We start from the raw sequence: 18,370 nt of genomic DNA, 5'->3' as shown, positions 1-18,370 counted from the left end.
CCTCCCAAAGTGCTGAGATTGCAGGTGTGAGCCACACACCCGGCCTTCACCACTCCCTTTTGTATCCCCCAACTCACACCTTGCCCATGCCACTCATGCATACCCCCTGCCTTTCATCAAGGTCATTTGTGAGTCCTGCACTAAATGGCCTTCAGTCCAGAGACCAGACATCAGACAGCAATCTGGACCTCTTCCTTGATGGGAGGTGAAACCTCCAAAAGAGGAAATGCCTGCTATGGAGCCTGCAGGCTAAACACAATGACTCTACAGGCAAACAGCTAGAACCGTACTGAGTAAAATCTCCAGCTAGAAAGAAAACTTCCCAATCAACTCTTCCCTGATCCCATTTTACAGATGGAAACATTAAAGCTCAGAGGAGAGGAGACAGAGCAGGCATTGGAACCATAGTCTCCTGGCTCCAAAGCCAAGTTCTGTCCACCCAGCCAGGCTCTATCCTTCCTTCTATAAATGTTTATAACAGTATGTGCTGGGCACTCTCGTTAGGCCCTTTTACACATATCACTCAGTCTGCTTTTCCCATTCATTTGACAAGTGTTTACTGAGCTCCTACTGTGTGTCGGAGCTGGACTCGATACTAGGGACATATTGGTAAAAAACTCAGGCAAAGTCTACCCACCTGGGGTTCTTACAAGACAAAGAGAGGGTTGGTGTCATGGGAAAGGCTGTGAATGTAAAGAATAAAATGGTGGGGTCAGACAGAAAGGGTGGTCAGGGATGCTCTCTGCATGGAAGGGGCATATTCTTGGCTTTGAGACCCAAATGCCAAAATACCTGTGAGCAGCAGGCCATGCCCATTCAGTAACAGAGCTGAGCCACAACCCTCCATAGATGCCAAACCAAACACCAGATCAGGTCAGCAATGAGGGACAAAGACCATGGCCGGCAAGGGTCTTGCCACCTGAGCTCACAAGGGGATTTTTGTTATGCTTCTTTTATTATTATTATGATGGTGGGGTTGGGGGTCCTTAGTGCACAAGACACACTCTAGGAACCATAAGTCAGGATCGAGGCTGCAATCCCTGCTCTGCCCTTGCTGTGTGACCTCGGGCTGCTATCGCCACCTCTCAGAGCCTGCTTCCTTCCCCTTCTGTAAAATGGAGAGTCTAATAATACCTACCTGGCAAGGGGGTCCAGGGAAGTCAGTGAGCTCCTTCATGTAAATAGGCGATGTCTGCACGTGGCCCCGGGTCAGAGATTTGTAATGGGGATTGAAATTACTGATAAGTGGCCAGGCATGTTGGCTCACACCCTTATTCCCAGCACTTTGGGAGGCCAAGGCAGGTGGACCACCTGAGGTCAGGAGTTTAAGATTAGCCTGGCCAACGTGGTGAAACCCCATCACTACTAAAAATACAAAAATTAATCGGGCATGGGGGTGTGTCCCAGCTACTTGAGAGGCTGAGGCAGCGGAATTGCTGGAACCCAAGAGGTGGAGATTGCAGTTAGCTTAGATCATGCCACTGCACTCCAGCCTGAGCAACAAGAGTGAAACTTGGTCTCAAAAGAGCAAGCAAGCAAGAAATTACTGATAACCTTACAGGTTGTCAGAGGTACACAAGGGACTCAGAGCGGGGGACCACACTCATCCTCTCACACACAGAGAGGGGAGCAGTCTACCTCCCCAAGACCACACAGTGACCGGCTGTCAGCAGCTGCATCACCCCAGGCTCTCCATTATGGCCCAGGGTTTCTGATGTGCTCTGGAGGGGCCCTTGGGCCTCCCCACCACCTCCTCTTCATTCCTCACTTTAGCTCTTCTCTGTGGCCCCTGGTTATGGCCAAAGGCTGGGGATCTTAAGAGTTTGAGGCAGCCTGAGCATCTGTCTGTGCTTTCACCCAGAGCCAGAGCACCAGGCCCCATGCACATCAGCTGTGATTCTCCACCAGTTCAAAACCACCTAAGGGCTGGCTGGTTGTGCATGTGGAAGAGGGGGTGCTGTTCTTCCTCCAGGATGACAACATGATAGATTGAAAAGTACATGGGAGCCTGGGTGCAGTGGCTCAGACCTGTAATTTCAGCACTTTGGGAGGCTGAGGCTGGTGGATCACCTGAGGTAGGAGTTCAAAACCAGCCTGACCAACATAGTGAAACCTCATCTCCTAATCATACAAAAATTAGCTGGGTGTGGTGGCATTTGCCTACAATCCCAGCTCCTCGGGAGGCTGAGGTGAGAGAATCACTTGAATCCAGGAAGCAGAGGTTGCAGTGAGCTGAGATCACACCCCTGCACTGAAGCCTGGGTGACAGAGTGAGATTTCATCTCAAAAAAAAAAGAAAAGAAAAGTACATGGGCTCTGGAGGCAGAGAGATGGAATTGAATCCCAGCTTTTACTTCTCAGCTGTGTGCCCTTGGACAAGTTCACTTCTCTGAGCTTCAGTTTTCTCATCTGTGAAAAGGGAACAACATTTGGCTTGCTAGGGGTCTTAGGATGACTGGGAAGTGTCTGGCACGTAGTAGGTGCTCAACATGTGTGTTTTCCCATGGCCATCTAAGAGTCCTCAGGGCTGCCCTCCTGCCCTTCTCCCACAAATCCTGTGCCTGAATCTTAAATGGGTGCTCAGGGTGATAAGAAGGCACAGGTGAGGGAGCCAGGCTGGATCCACACCCACGCATGCCCATTGTTAGGAAAACAAGCTTTTAATGCCTGGTCCTGCGGCTGGTGGCTGAGTATAAAATGGGACCCAGAGCCAGCCTCTCCCTTCCTCTAAAGCACACCAAGGCAATAGTGTTTAAAAGGAAAGGAGTCAGTGGCATGGAGGCTCCAGAGACTGAGCCATTCCTATGGAAGAAGGGAGGCAGTGGGGCCCACTGCTGCGGGCCATCTGGCAGGTGTTCCATTCTACCTTCCTGCTGGGACCCACAGCCTCTTCATCAGTGATGTCTTCAGGTTCACTGTCCACAAGCTGCTTAGGTGAGTCCAGACTTCAGGAGCTCTGCTAAGTCTGGTGGTCTCTTAATGGCATCCCTCCAGAGTCAGAGGGCTTCAGCTCTCATGCCTCTGCCTATAGATCTGGTGCTCAGGTCACTGGAGGGTGGGTGAGAAGGATACTGAAAAAGGGAAATGATTAATGAGAAAATGAATGTGCCCCAGAAGGGCAAATAAGCCAGCTCTTACATGACCGTGTCAATTAGCTTTTGTTGTAAAATGCCCCAAGAGTGGCTTAAAATGATAAGTGGCTTCATTTATTTAGTTCATGGTAATGTGGGTCAGTAACGTGGACTGGGCTCAGCTGGGTGGTGCTTCTTTTCTTGGCTGGGTTTTCTCATGTGCCTGCAGTTGTGTGTCTGAATCTGGGATGGCTTTCTGTTCCATGTGGGTTCCCATCCTCCAAAAAGCTAGCTCAGACTTGTTCATGTGGCTGCTTCGGAGGCTTCTAAGCAATAGGCCAAAAGCCACTCTACCCTGTTGGTCAAAGGTGGTTTTGTGGCCAGCCCAGATTCATATGGTGTCTGCTCAGCTGCTGTAACAGCATCACAGACTGAGTAGCTTCAACAACAGAAATGTATTTTTCTCATGATTCTGGAGGCTGGAAATTCCAGATCAGGTATCCACAAGTTGGTTCCATCTGAGGCCTCTGCCTTTGGCGTGCAGTTGGCCACCTCTTCCCTGTGTCCTCATATGGTCTTTCCTCTGTGTGTGTCCTGGTGTCTCCCTGTGTGTCTACATTTTCTCCTCTTGTAAGGACCCCAGTCAGACTGGATGAGGGCCCAGCCTAATGACCTCGCTTTAACTTTATTGCCTCTTTAAAGGCCCTATTTCCAAATACAGTCACATTCAGACATACCGGGGGTTGGGGCTTCGACATACAAATTTTGCGAGGACACAATTTAGCCCATAACAAGGTGGAAGAAAAACACCATCTCTTGACCTTGAGGAGCTGCAGTAAGATTGAGAAGAAGCATGGACAGTGGGGGACATAACCGAGATCATGATTGTGAAAAAGTTGACTCATCCCCCACACCTGGCCTGGTTTTAGCAAAAACAACACACATGGGTACCTCCTCTCACCAGCTGTCCCTTCTCCCTCCTTCCCCTGCCAGCCTTTTCCTGGAGTTTATTGGTGATCTCAAGCCTCCGGCCTGGAAGCGCTACCTCCTCGCAGTGCTGATGTTCCTCTCGGCCTGCCTGCAAACTCTGTTTAAGCAGCAGAACACGTACTGGCTCAAGGTGCTGCAGATGAGGCTGCAGTCGGCCATCGCTTGTCTGGTGTACAGAAAGGTGAGCCCTGGGGGACAAGTGCAGGTCTTCCCAGCTGGGAAAAGGAATGTAACTGAACTGGTTGGTAGTAATGCTATCAGCAGCTGAGAATGCTTTCAGTCCTTACTTATTAGAGTCACTCACGATATATTCTCACTTCCTTTGTTATTTCTCTTTATTTGTATGTATTTATTTTTTCAGGACAGAGTCTCTACCCACCGTGACTTCCCAGAGTGCTGGGATTACAGGTGTGAGCCACCTCGCCCGGCCTCCCTCCCTTCTTAAGTCTGAGTCATATTCTGCTGTTCGGATGGATCACACTGTGTTTATCTTTTCATCTAATGGTGGACCCGTCGGTTGATTTTGCCTTTTGGCTGTTGTGAATAGCACTGCTGTGAGCACAGGTGTGCAAATACCTCTCTGAGTTCCTGCTTTCTATTCTTTTGGAATGGATGGCAGTGGCTTTGTTAGAGCAAATGGTAATTCTGTGTGTAAGTGTTTTGAGGGACCACCATTTGTAAAGTGTTTTGTCATTGTTGTCGATATGGAATCTCACTGTGTTGCCCAGGCTAGAGTGCAGTGGCATGATCAGGCCTCACTGCAACCTCCTCCTCCCAGGTTCAAGCCATTCTCATGCCTCAGCCTCCTGAGTAGCTGAGATTACAGGCACTGGCCACGACACATGGCTCATTTTTGTATTTTTAGTAGAGACAGGGTTTTACCATGTTGGCCAGGCTGGTTGCAAACTCCTGGCCTCAGGTGATCCACCCACCTCGGTCTCCCAGAGTGCTGGGATTACAGGTGCGAGCCCCCTCACCTGGCTCTTGTAAAGTGTTTTAATCATCCTGTTTTACTGTTCTTCAGCTGGGGTTGTGATCTCAGCCCTGTTTCTCTCTGCTCCTGCTAAACAACTTCCCATAGGCAGCCCAGTCCCCACCTCTGTCCAGGAGTCAGCATAGCTGGAAGTAAAGTTGGGTCAGTCCTGCCTCAGTGCTGCTTCTGTTTTAGGTAAATATCCTGTGGGGTCAGGAGAGAAAATCCCAAGTGCACCTGTGGAACACCATGGGCATCCCCCAACTCAGGACTGTGGGAGAGATGGGGTGTTGGAGGAGAGGTAAACCTGGAAGCCACTTAGCCCCACTCTGTCCCTTGCCCCTACTTTTTTTTTTTTGAGATGGAGTCTTGCTCTGTCACTCAGGCCTGGAGTGCAGTGATGCAATCTTGGCTCACTGCAACCTCCACCTCCCAGGTTCAAGAGATTCTTCTGTTTCATCCGCCTGAGTAGCTGGGACCACAGGTGAGTGCTGCCACATCTGGCTCATTTTTGTATTTTTAGTAGAGCTGGGGTTTCAACATGTTGGACAGGCTGGTCTCCAACTCCTGACCCTAGGCCATCCACGCACCTTGGCCTCCCAAAGTGCTGGGATTCCAAGTGTGAGCCACTGCGCTCAGCCAAGCCCTGCTCCATTCTAATCCCACTGCCTGTGAAAGGCTTCTGGAAGCTCACAGAAACAATGGCCCTAGTATGATGGCTCCCACTCACTTGCTCCCAGAGTTCTTGGGACACACAGTGAGGAGTGATTGTTTTTCTCACTTATCTAGATGTGATGAGCCTGGTCAAAGAAGTTTGCTGTTGCTGACTTGCAGCTGGTTAGGCCCCTGCCCCATGGAAATTGCCCCCACTAAATCCTTATGCTTCAGTTTGCTAACTCAGATCTCCATCCCTGCCTCAGGCTGGGTTAGGCTCCTCCCTGTCATGCCATGCAGGAATCTCCCATGTGATACTTACTTACTTATTTGATTCATTGATTGATTGATTGAGATGGGATCTTACTCTATCACCCAGGCTGGAGTGCAGTGGTACAATCTCAGCTCACTGCAACCTCTGCCTCCCGGGTTCAAGTGATTCTCCTACCTCAGCCTATTGAGTAGCTGGGATTATAGGCACATGCCATAACGGCCTGCTGATTTTTTTATTTTTAGTAGAGACGGGGTTTCTCCATGTTGGTCAGGTGGGTCCCAAACTCTTGACCTTGTGATCCACCTGCCTCAGCCTCCCAAAGTGCTGGGGTTACAAGCTCTCACACGCCTGACCTGTGTGACACTTTAATGAAGTAAGGTGTGTAGGTGATGGCTGCCTGATGATCTTCCTACCACAGGGCAGGGCTAGGGGCTGTGTTGTCTGGAAATTCCTCAGCTCTTTATGCTGGTAAGGGAAGAAGGAAGAGAAATCCCTCGGGAGACATGCGGCGAGGTTTGGTGGGGACATAGGTCACCCGATTGTACTTGCTGTTCCCATGTAACTTGTAACGGCTCTCATGGGAGGTGGCCTAGAACCTCAGGGAGTGGGGGTTGCTCACTATCACCTAGGGGTTGGGGGAAGAGAAGCTGAGGCTGTACAGAGCCAGCAGGCAGGGCAGAGAAACTAGGGCCAGGTGCGGTGGCTCATACCTGTAATTCCAGCAGTTTGGGAGGTGGAGGCAGGTGGACCATTTGAGGTCAGGAGTTTGAGACCAGCTGGCCAACATGGTGAAACCATCTCTACTAAAAATACAAAATTAGCCAGGCTTGCTAATGCATGCCTGTAATCCCGGTTACTCAGGAGGGTGATGCAGGAGAATCACTTGAATATGGGATGCTGAGATTGCAGTGAGCCGAGGTCATGCCATTGCACTCCAGCCTGGGCAACAAGAGTGAAACTTCATCTCAAAAAAAAAAAAAAAAAGAAAAGAAAAGAAAGAAAGAAAAAAGAAAACGAACTTGCTCTGCCATTGTGGCTACAGGTTTAACCCCTGATGTGTCCCTTCTACCCTGCTCCTGCTCCAACACCATCCACAACTCCCAGCTGTGGATTTGAAGTCCTTCAGTGCAGACAACGTGGATTTGCAGAGCTGCAAGCCTGATGTCTGCCCTGCAGCAGGAGACAAAGAGGAGGGAGCCCTGAGTTTGAGCCAGAGGCAGGCTATGGTGTCCCCCTGCAGGCCCTGGTTCCATTGTGTTTTGACACTCCCCCATATCCTCACACAAGCCACCCCCATTTTCAGCATGATTAGAGATGCTCCTTGACTCATGACGGGGTCATGTCCCCATAAATCTATTATAAATTGGTAATAGCAGCCAAATGCAGTAGCTCATGTCTGTAATCCCAGCACTTTGGGAGGTCAATGTCGAAAGATTGCTTGATCCCAGGAGTTCAAGACCAGCCTGGGCAACACAGAGAGATCCTGTCTCTGAAAAAAAAAAAAAAAAAAAAAAAAAAGTGAAAATATCCTAAGTTGAAAATGCATTCATTTATTTTTTGAGACAGAGTCTCACACTGTCATCCAGGCTGGAGTGCAGTGGTGCAGTCTTGGCTCACTGCAACCTCTGCCTATCAGGTTCCAGTGATTCTCCTGCCTCAGCCTCCAGAGTGGCTGGCATTACAGGCATGAGCACTGGGTAAATTTTGTATTTTTAGTAGAGATTGGGTTTCACCATGTTGTCCAGGCTGGTCGCGACCTTTTGACCTCAGGTAGTCTGCCTATATCAGTCTCCTAAAGTGCTGGGATTACAGGCATGAGCCACTGTACTTGTCCTATTTATTTTTATTTTTATTTTTGGAGGTGGAGTCTGGCTCTGTTGCCCAGGCTGCAGTGCAGTGATTCCATCTTGGCTCACTGCCTGCAACCTCTGCCTCCCAGGTTCAAGCGATTCTCCTCCCTCAGCCTACCGGGTAGCTGGGACTACAGGCACCCTACCACACCTAGCTAATTTTTGTATTTTTAGTAGAGATGGGGTTTCACCATGTTGCCCAGGCTGGTCTTGAGCTCCTGAGCTTAGGCAATCTGCCCACCTCAGCCTCCCAAAGTGTAGGGATTACATGTGTGAGCCACCATACTCATCCCGCAAATGCACGTAATACGCCTACCCTACCAAGCATTGGATGTTAGCCCAGCTGACGTTAGGTTGAGAACAAACCGAGCAGTACTAAAAGGAGAACAAAACCCACTCACCCTTCCCCACCTTGGATCATGACTTTGACATTTCAGAGGTCCAGCCTTCATGAATGTTTGTAGAATTAGATAATAAACTTGGATAAATGTACCACCTTTAAGTGTACAATTCAATGGCATTTGGTAGCTTCACAATATTGTGCAACAATCACTACAATCTGTTTCTATACTTTCTCATCATCCCAAACAGAAATGCTGTCCTCATGAAGCAATAGTTTACCTACTTTTAAATTTTTATTTATTTATTTATTTATTATGAGACCGAGTCTTTCTCTGTCTCCCAGGCTAGAGTACAATGGTGCAATCTCGGCTCACTGCTACTTCCACCTCCCAGGTTCTAAGCAATTCTCCTGCCTTATCCTCCAGAGTTGGGATATTACAGGTGCATGCCACCACACCCAGCTAACTTTTGTATTTTTTGTAGAGATGGGGTTTCACCGTGTTGGTCATGCTGTTCTTCAACTCCTGACCTCGTCGCGATCCAGCCACCTCAGCGTCCCAAAGTGCTGGGATTACAGGCATAAGCCAAAATTTTTTATTTTTTAAGAGATGAGGTCCTGCTCTGTTACCCAGGCTGGAGTGCGGTGGCATAACTATAGTTCACTGCAGCCTCAATCTCCTGGGCTCAAGTGATCCCTCCTGCCTCGGCCTCCCAAGTAGATGGGACTACAGGTGCACACAATTTCATGTGGCTAATTTTTATCTTTTTTATAGAGACAGGGTGTCACTATGTTCCCAGGCTGGTCTCAAACTCCTGGGTTCCAGCGATCCTCCCACTTCATCCTCCTGAAGTACTGGGATCAAGGGCATGAGCCACTGTGCCTGGCCCTCATGCAATTTACTGAATACTATGCCAACAGTGAAAAACAGACAGATTGTATCGGTACTGGAAGCAGAGTTTCTACTGAATGTGATCATTTTTGTGCCATTGTAAAGTCAAAAAGTTGTGTGACCATCTGCACTTGGAACTACTGGTAGGCTTAGACACTTGGATTTTAGATCCAGAAACATCTAAACACCTCCTGCTGGGTGGCAGAAGGCTGTAGGGCTCAGAGCTCTTAGCTTCTAGTGAGAGAAACCCACTCGGGCTGAGTTTAAAAACTGAGGCTGGGCACTGTGGCTTATGCCTGTAATTGCAGCACTTTGGGAGGTCAAGGTGGGTGGATCGCCTGAGGTCAGGAGTTTAAGACCAGCCTGACCAACATGATGAAACCCTATGTTACTAAAAATACAAAACTTAGCCCAGCATGGTGGCACGTGTCTGTAGTCCCAGCTACGTGGGAGGCTGAGGCAGGAAAATTGCTCGACCATGGCAGGCAGAGGTTGCAATGAGCCGAGATCATGCCATTGCACTCCAGCCTGGGTGACAGAGCAAAAGTCCATCTCAAGAAAAAAACAAAAGAAAGAAAAGAAAAGAAAATTATGAGGAGTTGAGAAGAATCGAGGAGACACAGAGACTAAAGATGACAGGCAGCCAGCTGGACAGCCACAGTCTCATCAAGCCCAAACATGCAGAGTCTGGCCTAGGTGGGTGACAGAAATGGCCGGGCATGGTGTCTCATGCCTGTAATTCCAGCATTTTAGGAGACCTAGGAGAGCAGATTACTTGAGACTAGGAGTTCAAGACCACCCTGACTAATATGGTGAAACCATTTCCACAAAAAACACAAAATTGAGGCCGGGCGTGGTGGCTCAAGCCTGTAATCCCGGCACTTTGGGAGGCCAACGCGGGTGGATCACGAGGTCAAGAGATCGAGACCATCCTGGTCAACATAGTGAAACCCCGTCTCTACTAAAAATACAAAAAATTAGCTGGGCATGGTTGCGCGTGCCTGCAATCCCAGCTACTCAGGAGGCTGAGGCAGGAGAATTGCCTGAGCCCAGGAGGTGGAGGTTGCTGTGAGCCGAGATCGCGCCATTGCCTGGGTAACAAGAGCGAAAGTCCGTCTCAAACAAACAAACAAACAAACAAACAAACAAAAAACACACAAAATTAACCAGGCATGGTTGCAGGTGCCTGTAACTTCAGCTACTTGGGAGGTTAAGGCAGGAGAACTGCTTGAGCCTGGGAGGTGGAGGTTGCAGTGAGCTGAGATCACACCATTGGACTACAGTCTGATCAACAGAGTGGCTCTTTCTCAAAAAAAAAAAAAAAAAAAAAAAAAAGGAGAAAAAAAGACACATAGAGACAATTTCTATGCAGAATTGTGAGTGAGTGTCTCTCCATTTGGGGGCAATATCAGGGGATTTCCAGGATCTGGGACTGGGCACTGAGCATGTGGCTGAGAATCCTGGACAGCTGCAACATCCAGATGTACTTAGCAGAGGAATCCAGGATGTGCCTGACTGGGGTATCAAAAAAGCTGTCAATTCCAGCTGGCTGTGGATGTTGATGCTATACATCCTGTATCTGAATTCTCCCATCAGAAGCTCTATCTAGTTAGAAAGGCAAAGAAGAAAGAAAATCATGGTCCCATTCCCCAAAGGAAAGGGCAAGGAAGTGGGAAGGTGGAAGGGAACTTCCTGGTGCTGCGGCCTGAATCTCCACTTGTGCTGCTGTCTTCCCCACTAGACTCTGTACTTCCAGAAGGGGCTGGAGATGGGCACAATGCCAGCCCCTCCCTTCTCTCCAGAAGTGTTCCACAACCCTGACATTCACAGTAATTGCTTCTTTCTGCTCGTCTTCTTTTTGAGGCAGGTTCTTGCTCAGTCACCCAGGCTGGAGTGCAGTGGTGTGAACATGGCTCACTGCAGTCTTGACCTCTTGGGCTCAAGTGATTGTCTCCCCTCAGCCTCTTGAGTAGCCGGGACTATAGGCGTGCACCACCATTCCTGGTTAATTTTAAAAAAACTTTTTTTTTTTTTTCCTGTAGAGACAGGGTCTTACTACGTTGCCAGGCTGGTCCCAAACTCCTGGGCACAAGCGATCCTCCCTTCTCGGCCTCCCAAAGTGTTTGGCATTACAGGTGTGAGCCACCACACTTGGCCTCTTTGTGTTTCTTTAGAGTAGAGCCTTCCTAGTATGCATCTCTAGCCCATAACTGTTCGCCAGCATTGTAATGTCTTTTAAGCCTCTTTAAATCTCCCAAGTTTGTTGGCTGGGTGAGTCCTCACACCTGTAATCCTGATGTGATAGGATCATTTAAGTTCAGAGGTTTGAAACCAACCTGGGCAACACAGAGAGACTTCTGTCTCTACAAAACCTAATTTTTTTTCTTTTTTTTAAACTGTACCCAGGCTACAGTGCAGTGGTGTGATCTAACCTCACTGCAACCTTCGCCTCCTGGGTTCAAGTCATTCTTCTGTTTCATCCTCCCAAGTAGGCTGAGATTACAGGCACATGGGATCATGCCCAGCTAATTTTTGTACTTTTAATAGAGCTGGGGTTTCAGCATGTTGGCCTGGCTGTCCTCAAACTTTCATTGGAAACACACAGCAGATGGGTTTGTAAGAATAGGGTCTTCTGTGTTTTAAACGCATTCTTACTGCTAACTGTTATATGCGTCTCTAGGGCTGGAAATGACTGTTTCTGCATTCTCCAAAGAAAGGGTTGCCGAACTGCTGCAAAAACACATCAGTTTATCTCTGGAAGTTGAATACACAGATTGACAACCATTCTGCTAGATAGCTCCGTTTTGGTTTTAAAGCAAGGTATTTATCTTTACAGCCTGTTCTCCCATCCACTCTGGAATGTCCAAACCCAGCTTTTAGAAGAAACGTGTTTCTACCTCGCTGAATCTAAACATAGATGCAACTTCCTTAAGGAACCAAAACACAGCAGATGAGTTTGTAAGAAGCGGGTCTTCTGTGTTTTAAACGCATTCTTACTGCTAACTCTTATATGCGTCTCTAGGGCTGGAAATGACTGTTTCTGCATTCTCCAAAGAAAGGGTTTCTGAACTGCTGCAAACACACATCAGTTTAACTCTGGAAGTTGAATACACACATTGACAAGCATTCTGCTAGATAGCTCCGTTTTGGTTTTAGAGCAAGGTATTTCTCTTTACAGCCTGTTCTCCCATCCACTCTGGAATGTCCAAACGCAGATTTTAGAAGAAACGTGTTTCTACCTCGCTGAATCTAAACATAGATGCAACTTCCTAAAAGGAACCAACACACAGCAGATGAGTTCGTAAAAAGCGGGTCTTCTGTGTTTTAAACGAATTTATACTACTAACTCTTATATGCGTCTCTGCGGCTGGAAAAGACTGTTTCTGCATTCTCCAAAGAAAGGGTTTCCGAACTGCTGCAAACACACATCAGTTTAAGTCTGGAAGTGGAATACACACATTGACAACCATTCTGCTAGATAGCTCCGTTTTGGTTTTAGAGCAAGGTATTTCTCTTTACATCCTGTTCTCCCATCCACTCTGGAATGTCCAAACGCAGCTTTTAGAAGAAACGTGTTTCTACCTCGCTGAATCTAAACATAGATGCAACTTCCTAAAAGGAACCAACACACAGCAGATGAGTTTGTAAGAAGCGGGTCTTCTGTGTTTTAAACGCATTCTTATTGCTAACTCTTATATGCGTCTATAGGGCTAGAAATGACTGTTTCTGCATTCTCCAAAGAAAGGGTTTCCGAACTGCTGGAAACACACATCAGTTTATCTCTGGAAGTTGAATACACACATTGACAACCATTCTGCTAGATAGCTCCGTTTTGGTTTTAGAGCAAGGTATTTCTCTTTACAGCTTGTTCTCCCATCCACTCTGGAATGTCCAAACGCAGCTTTTAGAAGAAACGTGTTTCTACCTCGCTGAATCTAAACATAGATGCAACTTCCTAAAAGGAACCAACACACAGCAGATGAGTTCGTAAAAAGCGGGTCTTCTGTGTTTTAAACGCATTCTTACTGCTAACTCTTATATGCGTCTCTACGGCTGGAAAAGACTGTTTCTGCATTCTCCAAAGAAAGGGTTTCCGAACTTTTGCAAACACACATCAGTTTATCTCTGGAAGTTGAATACACACATTGACAACCATTCTGCTAGATAGCTCCGTTTTGGTTTTAGAGCAAGGTATTTCTCTTTACAGCCTGTTCTCCCATACACTCTGGAATGTCCAAAGGCAGCTTTTAGAAGAAACGTGTTTCTACCTCGCTGAATCTAAACATAGATGCAACTTCCTAAAACGAACCAACACACAGCAGATGAGTTTGTAAGAAGCGGGTCTTCTGTGTTTTAAACGCATTCTTATTGCTAACTCTTATATGCGTCTCTATGGCTGGAAATGACTGTTTCTGCATTCTCCAAAGAAAGGGTTTCTAAACTGCTGCAAACACACATCAGTTTATCTCTGGAAGTTGAATACACAGATTGACAACCATTCTGCTAGATAGCTCCGTTTTGGTTTTAGAGCAAGGTATTTCTCTTTACATTCTGTTCTCCCATCCACGCTGGAATGTCCAAACGCCGCTTTTAGAAGAAACGTGTTTCTACCTCGCTGAATCTAAACATAGATGCAACTTCCTAAAAGGAACCAACACACAGCAGATGAGTTCGTAAGAAGTGGGTCTTCTGTGTTTTAAACGCATTTTTACTGCTAACTCTTATATGCGTCTCTACTGCTGGAAAAGAGTGTTTCTGCATCCTCCAAAGAAAGGGTTTCCGAACTGCTGCAAACATACATCAGCTTAACTTAGAAGTTGAATACACACTTTGACAACCATTCGGCTAGACAGCTCCGTTTTGGTTTTAGAGCAAGGTATTTCTCTTTACAGCCTGTTCTCCCATCCACTCTGGAATGTCCAAACGCAGCTTTTAGAAAAAACGTGTTTCTACCTCGCTGAATCTAAACATAGATGCAACTTCCTAAAAGGAACCAACACACAGCAGATGAGTTTGTAAGAAGCGGGTCTTCTGTGATTTAAACGCATTCTTACTGCTAACTCTTATATGCGTCTCTAGGGCTGGAAATGACTGTTTCTGCATTCTCCAAAGAAAGGGTTTCTGAACTGCTGCAAACACACATCAGTTTATCTCTGGAAGTTGAATACAAAGATTGACAACCATTCTGATTGATAGCTCCGTTTTGGTTTTAGAGCAATGTATTTCTCTTTACATTCTGTTCTCCCATCCACGCTGGAATGTCCAAACGCAGCTTTTAGAAGAAACGTGTTTCTACCTCGCTGAATCTAAACATAGATGCAACTTCCTAAAAGGAACCAACACCCAGAAGATGAGTTCGTAAGAAGTGGGTCTTCTGTGTTTTAAACGGATTTTTACTGCTAACTCTTATATGCGTCTCTACTGCTGGAAAAGAGTGTTTCTGCATCCTCCAAAGAAAGGGTTTCCGAACTGCTGCAAACATACATCAGCTTAACTTAGAAGTTGAATACACACTTTGACAACCATTCTGCTAGATAGCTCCGTTTTGGTTTTAGAGCAAGGTATTTCTCTTTACAGCCTGTCCTCGCATCCACTCTGGAATGTCCAAACGCAGCTTTTAGAAGAAACGTGTTTCTACCTCGCTGAATCTAAACATAGATGCAACTTCCTAAAAGGAACCAACACACAGCAGATGAGTTTGTAAGAAGCGGGTCTTCTGTGTTTTAAACGCATTCTTATCGCTAACCCTTATATGCGTCTCTAGGGATAGAAATGACTGTCTCTGCATTCTACAAAGAAAGGGTTTCTGAACTGCTGCAAACACACATCAGTTTAACTCTGGAAGTTGAATACACACATTGACAACCATTCTGCTATATAGCTCCGTTTTTGTTTTAGAGCAAGGTATTTCTCTTTACAGCCTGTTCTCCCATCCACTCTGGAATGTCCAAACGCAGCTTTTAGAAGAAACGTGTTTCTACCTCGCTGAATCTACACATAGATGCAACTTCCTAAAAGGATCCAACACACAGCAGATGAGTTTGTAAGAAGCGGGTTTTCTGTGTTTTAAACGCATTCTTACTGCTAACTCTTACATGCGTCTCTAGGGCTGGAAATGACTGTTTCTGCATTCTCCAAAGAAAGGGTATCCGAACTGCTGCAAACACACATCAGTTTAACTCTGGAAGTTGAATACACACATTGACAACCAGTCTCCTAGATAGCTCCGTTTTGGTTTTCGAGCAAGGTATTTCTCTTTACAGCCTGTTCTCCCTTCCACTCTGGAATGTCCAAACGCAGATTTTAGAAGAAACGTGTTTCTACCTCGCTTAATCTAAACATAGATGCAACTTCCTAAAAGGAACCAACACACAGCAGATGAGTTCGTAAGAAGTGGGTCTTCTGTGTTTTAAACGCATTCTTACTGCTTACTCTTATATGCGTCTACACGGCTGGAAAAGACTGTTTCTGCATTCTCCAAAGAAAGGGTTTCTGAACTGCCGCAAACACACATCAGTTTAACTCTGGAAGTTGAATACACACATTGACAACCATTCTGCTAGATAGCTCTCTTTTGGTTTTAGAGCAACGCATTTCCCTTTAAACCCTGTTCTCCCATCCACTCTGAAATATCCAAACGCAGATTTTAGAAGAAACGTGTTTCTATCTCGCTGAATCTAAACATAGATGCAACTTCCTAAAAGGAACCAACACACAGCAGATGAGTTTGTAAGAAGCGGGTCTTCTGTGTTTTAAACGCATTTTTACTGCTAACTCTTATATGCGTCTCTAGGGCTGGAAATGACTGTTTCTGCATTCTCCAAAGAAAGGGTTTCCGAACTGCTGCAAACACACATCAGTTTAACTCTGGAAGTTGAATACACACATTGACAACCATTCTGCTAGATAGCTCCGTTTTGGTTGTAGAGCAAGGTAATTCTCTTTACAGCCTGTTCTCCCTTCCATTCTGGAATGTCCAAACGCAGCTTTTAGAAGAAACGTGTTTCTACCTCGCTGAATCTAAACATAGATGCAACTTCCTAAAAGGAACCAACACACAGCAGATGAGTTTGTAACAAGCGGGTCTTCTGTGTTTTAAACGCATTCTTACTGCTAATTGTTATATGCGTCTCTAGGGCTGGAAATGACTATTTCTGCATTCTCCAAAGAAAGGGTTTCTGAACTGCTGCAAACACACATCAGTTTAACTCTGGAAGCTGAATACACACATTGACAACCATTCTGCTAGATAGCTCCGTTTTGGTTTTAGAGCAAGGTATTTCTCTTTACATTCTGTTCTCCCATCCACTCTGGAATGTCCAAACGCAGCTTTTAGAAGAAACGGGTTTCTACCTCCCTGAATCTAAACATAGATGCAACTTCCTAAAAGGAACCAACACACAGCAGATGGGTTTGTAAGAATAGGGTCTTCTGTTTTTTAAATGCATTCTTATTGCTGACTGTTATATGCGTCTCTAGGGCTGGAAATGAATGTTTCTGCATTCTACAAAGAAAGGGTTTCCGAACTGCTGCAAACACACATCAGTTTATCTCTGGAAGTTGAATACACACAGTGACAACCATTCTGCTAGATAGCTCCGTTTTGGTTTTAGAGAACGGTATTTCTCTTTACATTCTGTTCTCCCATCCACTCTGGAATGTCCAAACACAGCTTTAAGAAGAAACGTGTTTCTACCTCGCTGAATCTAAACATAGACGCAACTTCCTAAAAGGAACCAACACACAGCATATGAGTTTGTAAGAAGCGGGTCTTCTGTGTTTTAAACGCATTCTTACTGCCAACTCTTATATGCGTCTCTAGGGCTGGAAATGACTGTTTCTGCATTCTTCAAAGAAAGGGTTTCTTAACTGCTGCAAACACACATCAGTTTAACTCTGGAAGTTGAATGCACACATTGACAACCATTTTGCTATATAGCTCCGTTTTGGTTTTAGGGCAAGGTATTTCTCTTTGCATTCTGTTTTCCATCCACTCTGGAATCTCTCAACGCAGCTTTTAGAAGAAACGTGTTTCTACCTCGCTGAATCTAAACATAGATGCAACTTCCTAAATGGAACCAACACACAGCAGATGAGTTCGTAAAAAGTGGCTCTTCTGTGTTTTAAACGAATTTTTACTACTAACTCTTATATGCGTCTCTGCGGCTGGAAAAGACTGTTTCTGCATTCTCCAAAGAAAGGGTTTCCGAACTGCTGCAAACACACATCAGTTTAAGTCTGGAAGTGGAATACACACATTGACAACCATTCTGCTAGATAGCTCCGTTTTGGTTTTAGAGCAAGGTATTTCTCTTTACATCCTGTTCTCCCATCCACTCTGGAATGTCCAAACGCAGCTTTTAGAAGAAACGTGTTTCTACCTCGCTGAGTCTAAACATAGATGCAACTTCCTAAAAGGAACCAACACACAGCAGATGAGTTTGTAAGAAGCGTGTCTTCTGTGTTTTAAACGCATTCTTATTGCTAACTCTTATATGCGTCTATAGGGCTAGAAATGACTGTTTCTGCATTCTCCAAAGAAAGGGTTTCCGAACTGCTGCAAACACACATCAGTTTATCTCTGGAAGTTGAATACACACATTGACAACCATTCTGCTAGATAGCTCCGTTTTGGTTTTAGAGCAAGGTATTTCTCTTTACAGCCTGTTCTCCCATCCACTCTGGAATGTCCAAACGCAGCTTTTAGAAGAAATGTGTTTCTACCTCGCTGAATCTAAACATAGATGCAACTTCCTAAAAGGAACCAACACACAGCAGATGAGTTCGTAAAAAGCGGGTCTTCTGTGTTTTAAACGCATTCTTACTGCTAACTCATATGCGTCTCTACGGCTGGAAAGACTGTTTCTGCATTCTCCAAAGAAAGGGTTTCCGAGCTTTTGCAAACACACATCAGTTTATCTCTGGAAGTTGAATACACACATTGACAACCATTCTGCTAGATAGCTCCGTTTTGGTTTTAGAGCAAGGTATTTCTCTTTACAGCCTGTTCTCCCATACACTCTGGAATGTCCAAACACAGCTTTTAGAAGAAACGTGTTTCTACCTCGCTGAATCTAAACATAGATGCAACTTCCTGAAAGGAACCAACACATAGCAGATGAGTTTGTAAGAAGCGGGTCTTCTGTGTTTTAAACGGATTCTTACTGCTAACTCTTATATGCGTCTCTAGGGCTGGAAATGACTGTTTCTGCATTCTCCAAAGAAAGGGTTTCTAAACTGCTGCAAACACACATCAGTTTATCTCTGGAAGTTGAATACAAAGATTGACAACCATTCTGCTAGATAGCTCCGTTTTGGTTTTAGAG

The sequence above is a fragment of the Saimiri boliviensis genome, chromosome 19 (genome assembly GCF_048565385.1).
Source record: "Saimiri boliviensis isolate mSaiBol1 chromosome 19, mSaiBol1.pri, whole genome shotgun sequence".
Taxonomy (NCBI): domain Eukaryota; kingdom Metazoa; phylum Chordata; class Mammalia; order Primates; family Cebidae; genus Saimiri; species Saimiri boliviensis.
The sequence above is the reverse complement of the archived record's forward strand: the minus strand, read 5'-3'. Positions refer to the sequence as shown.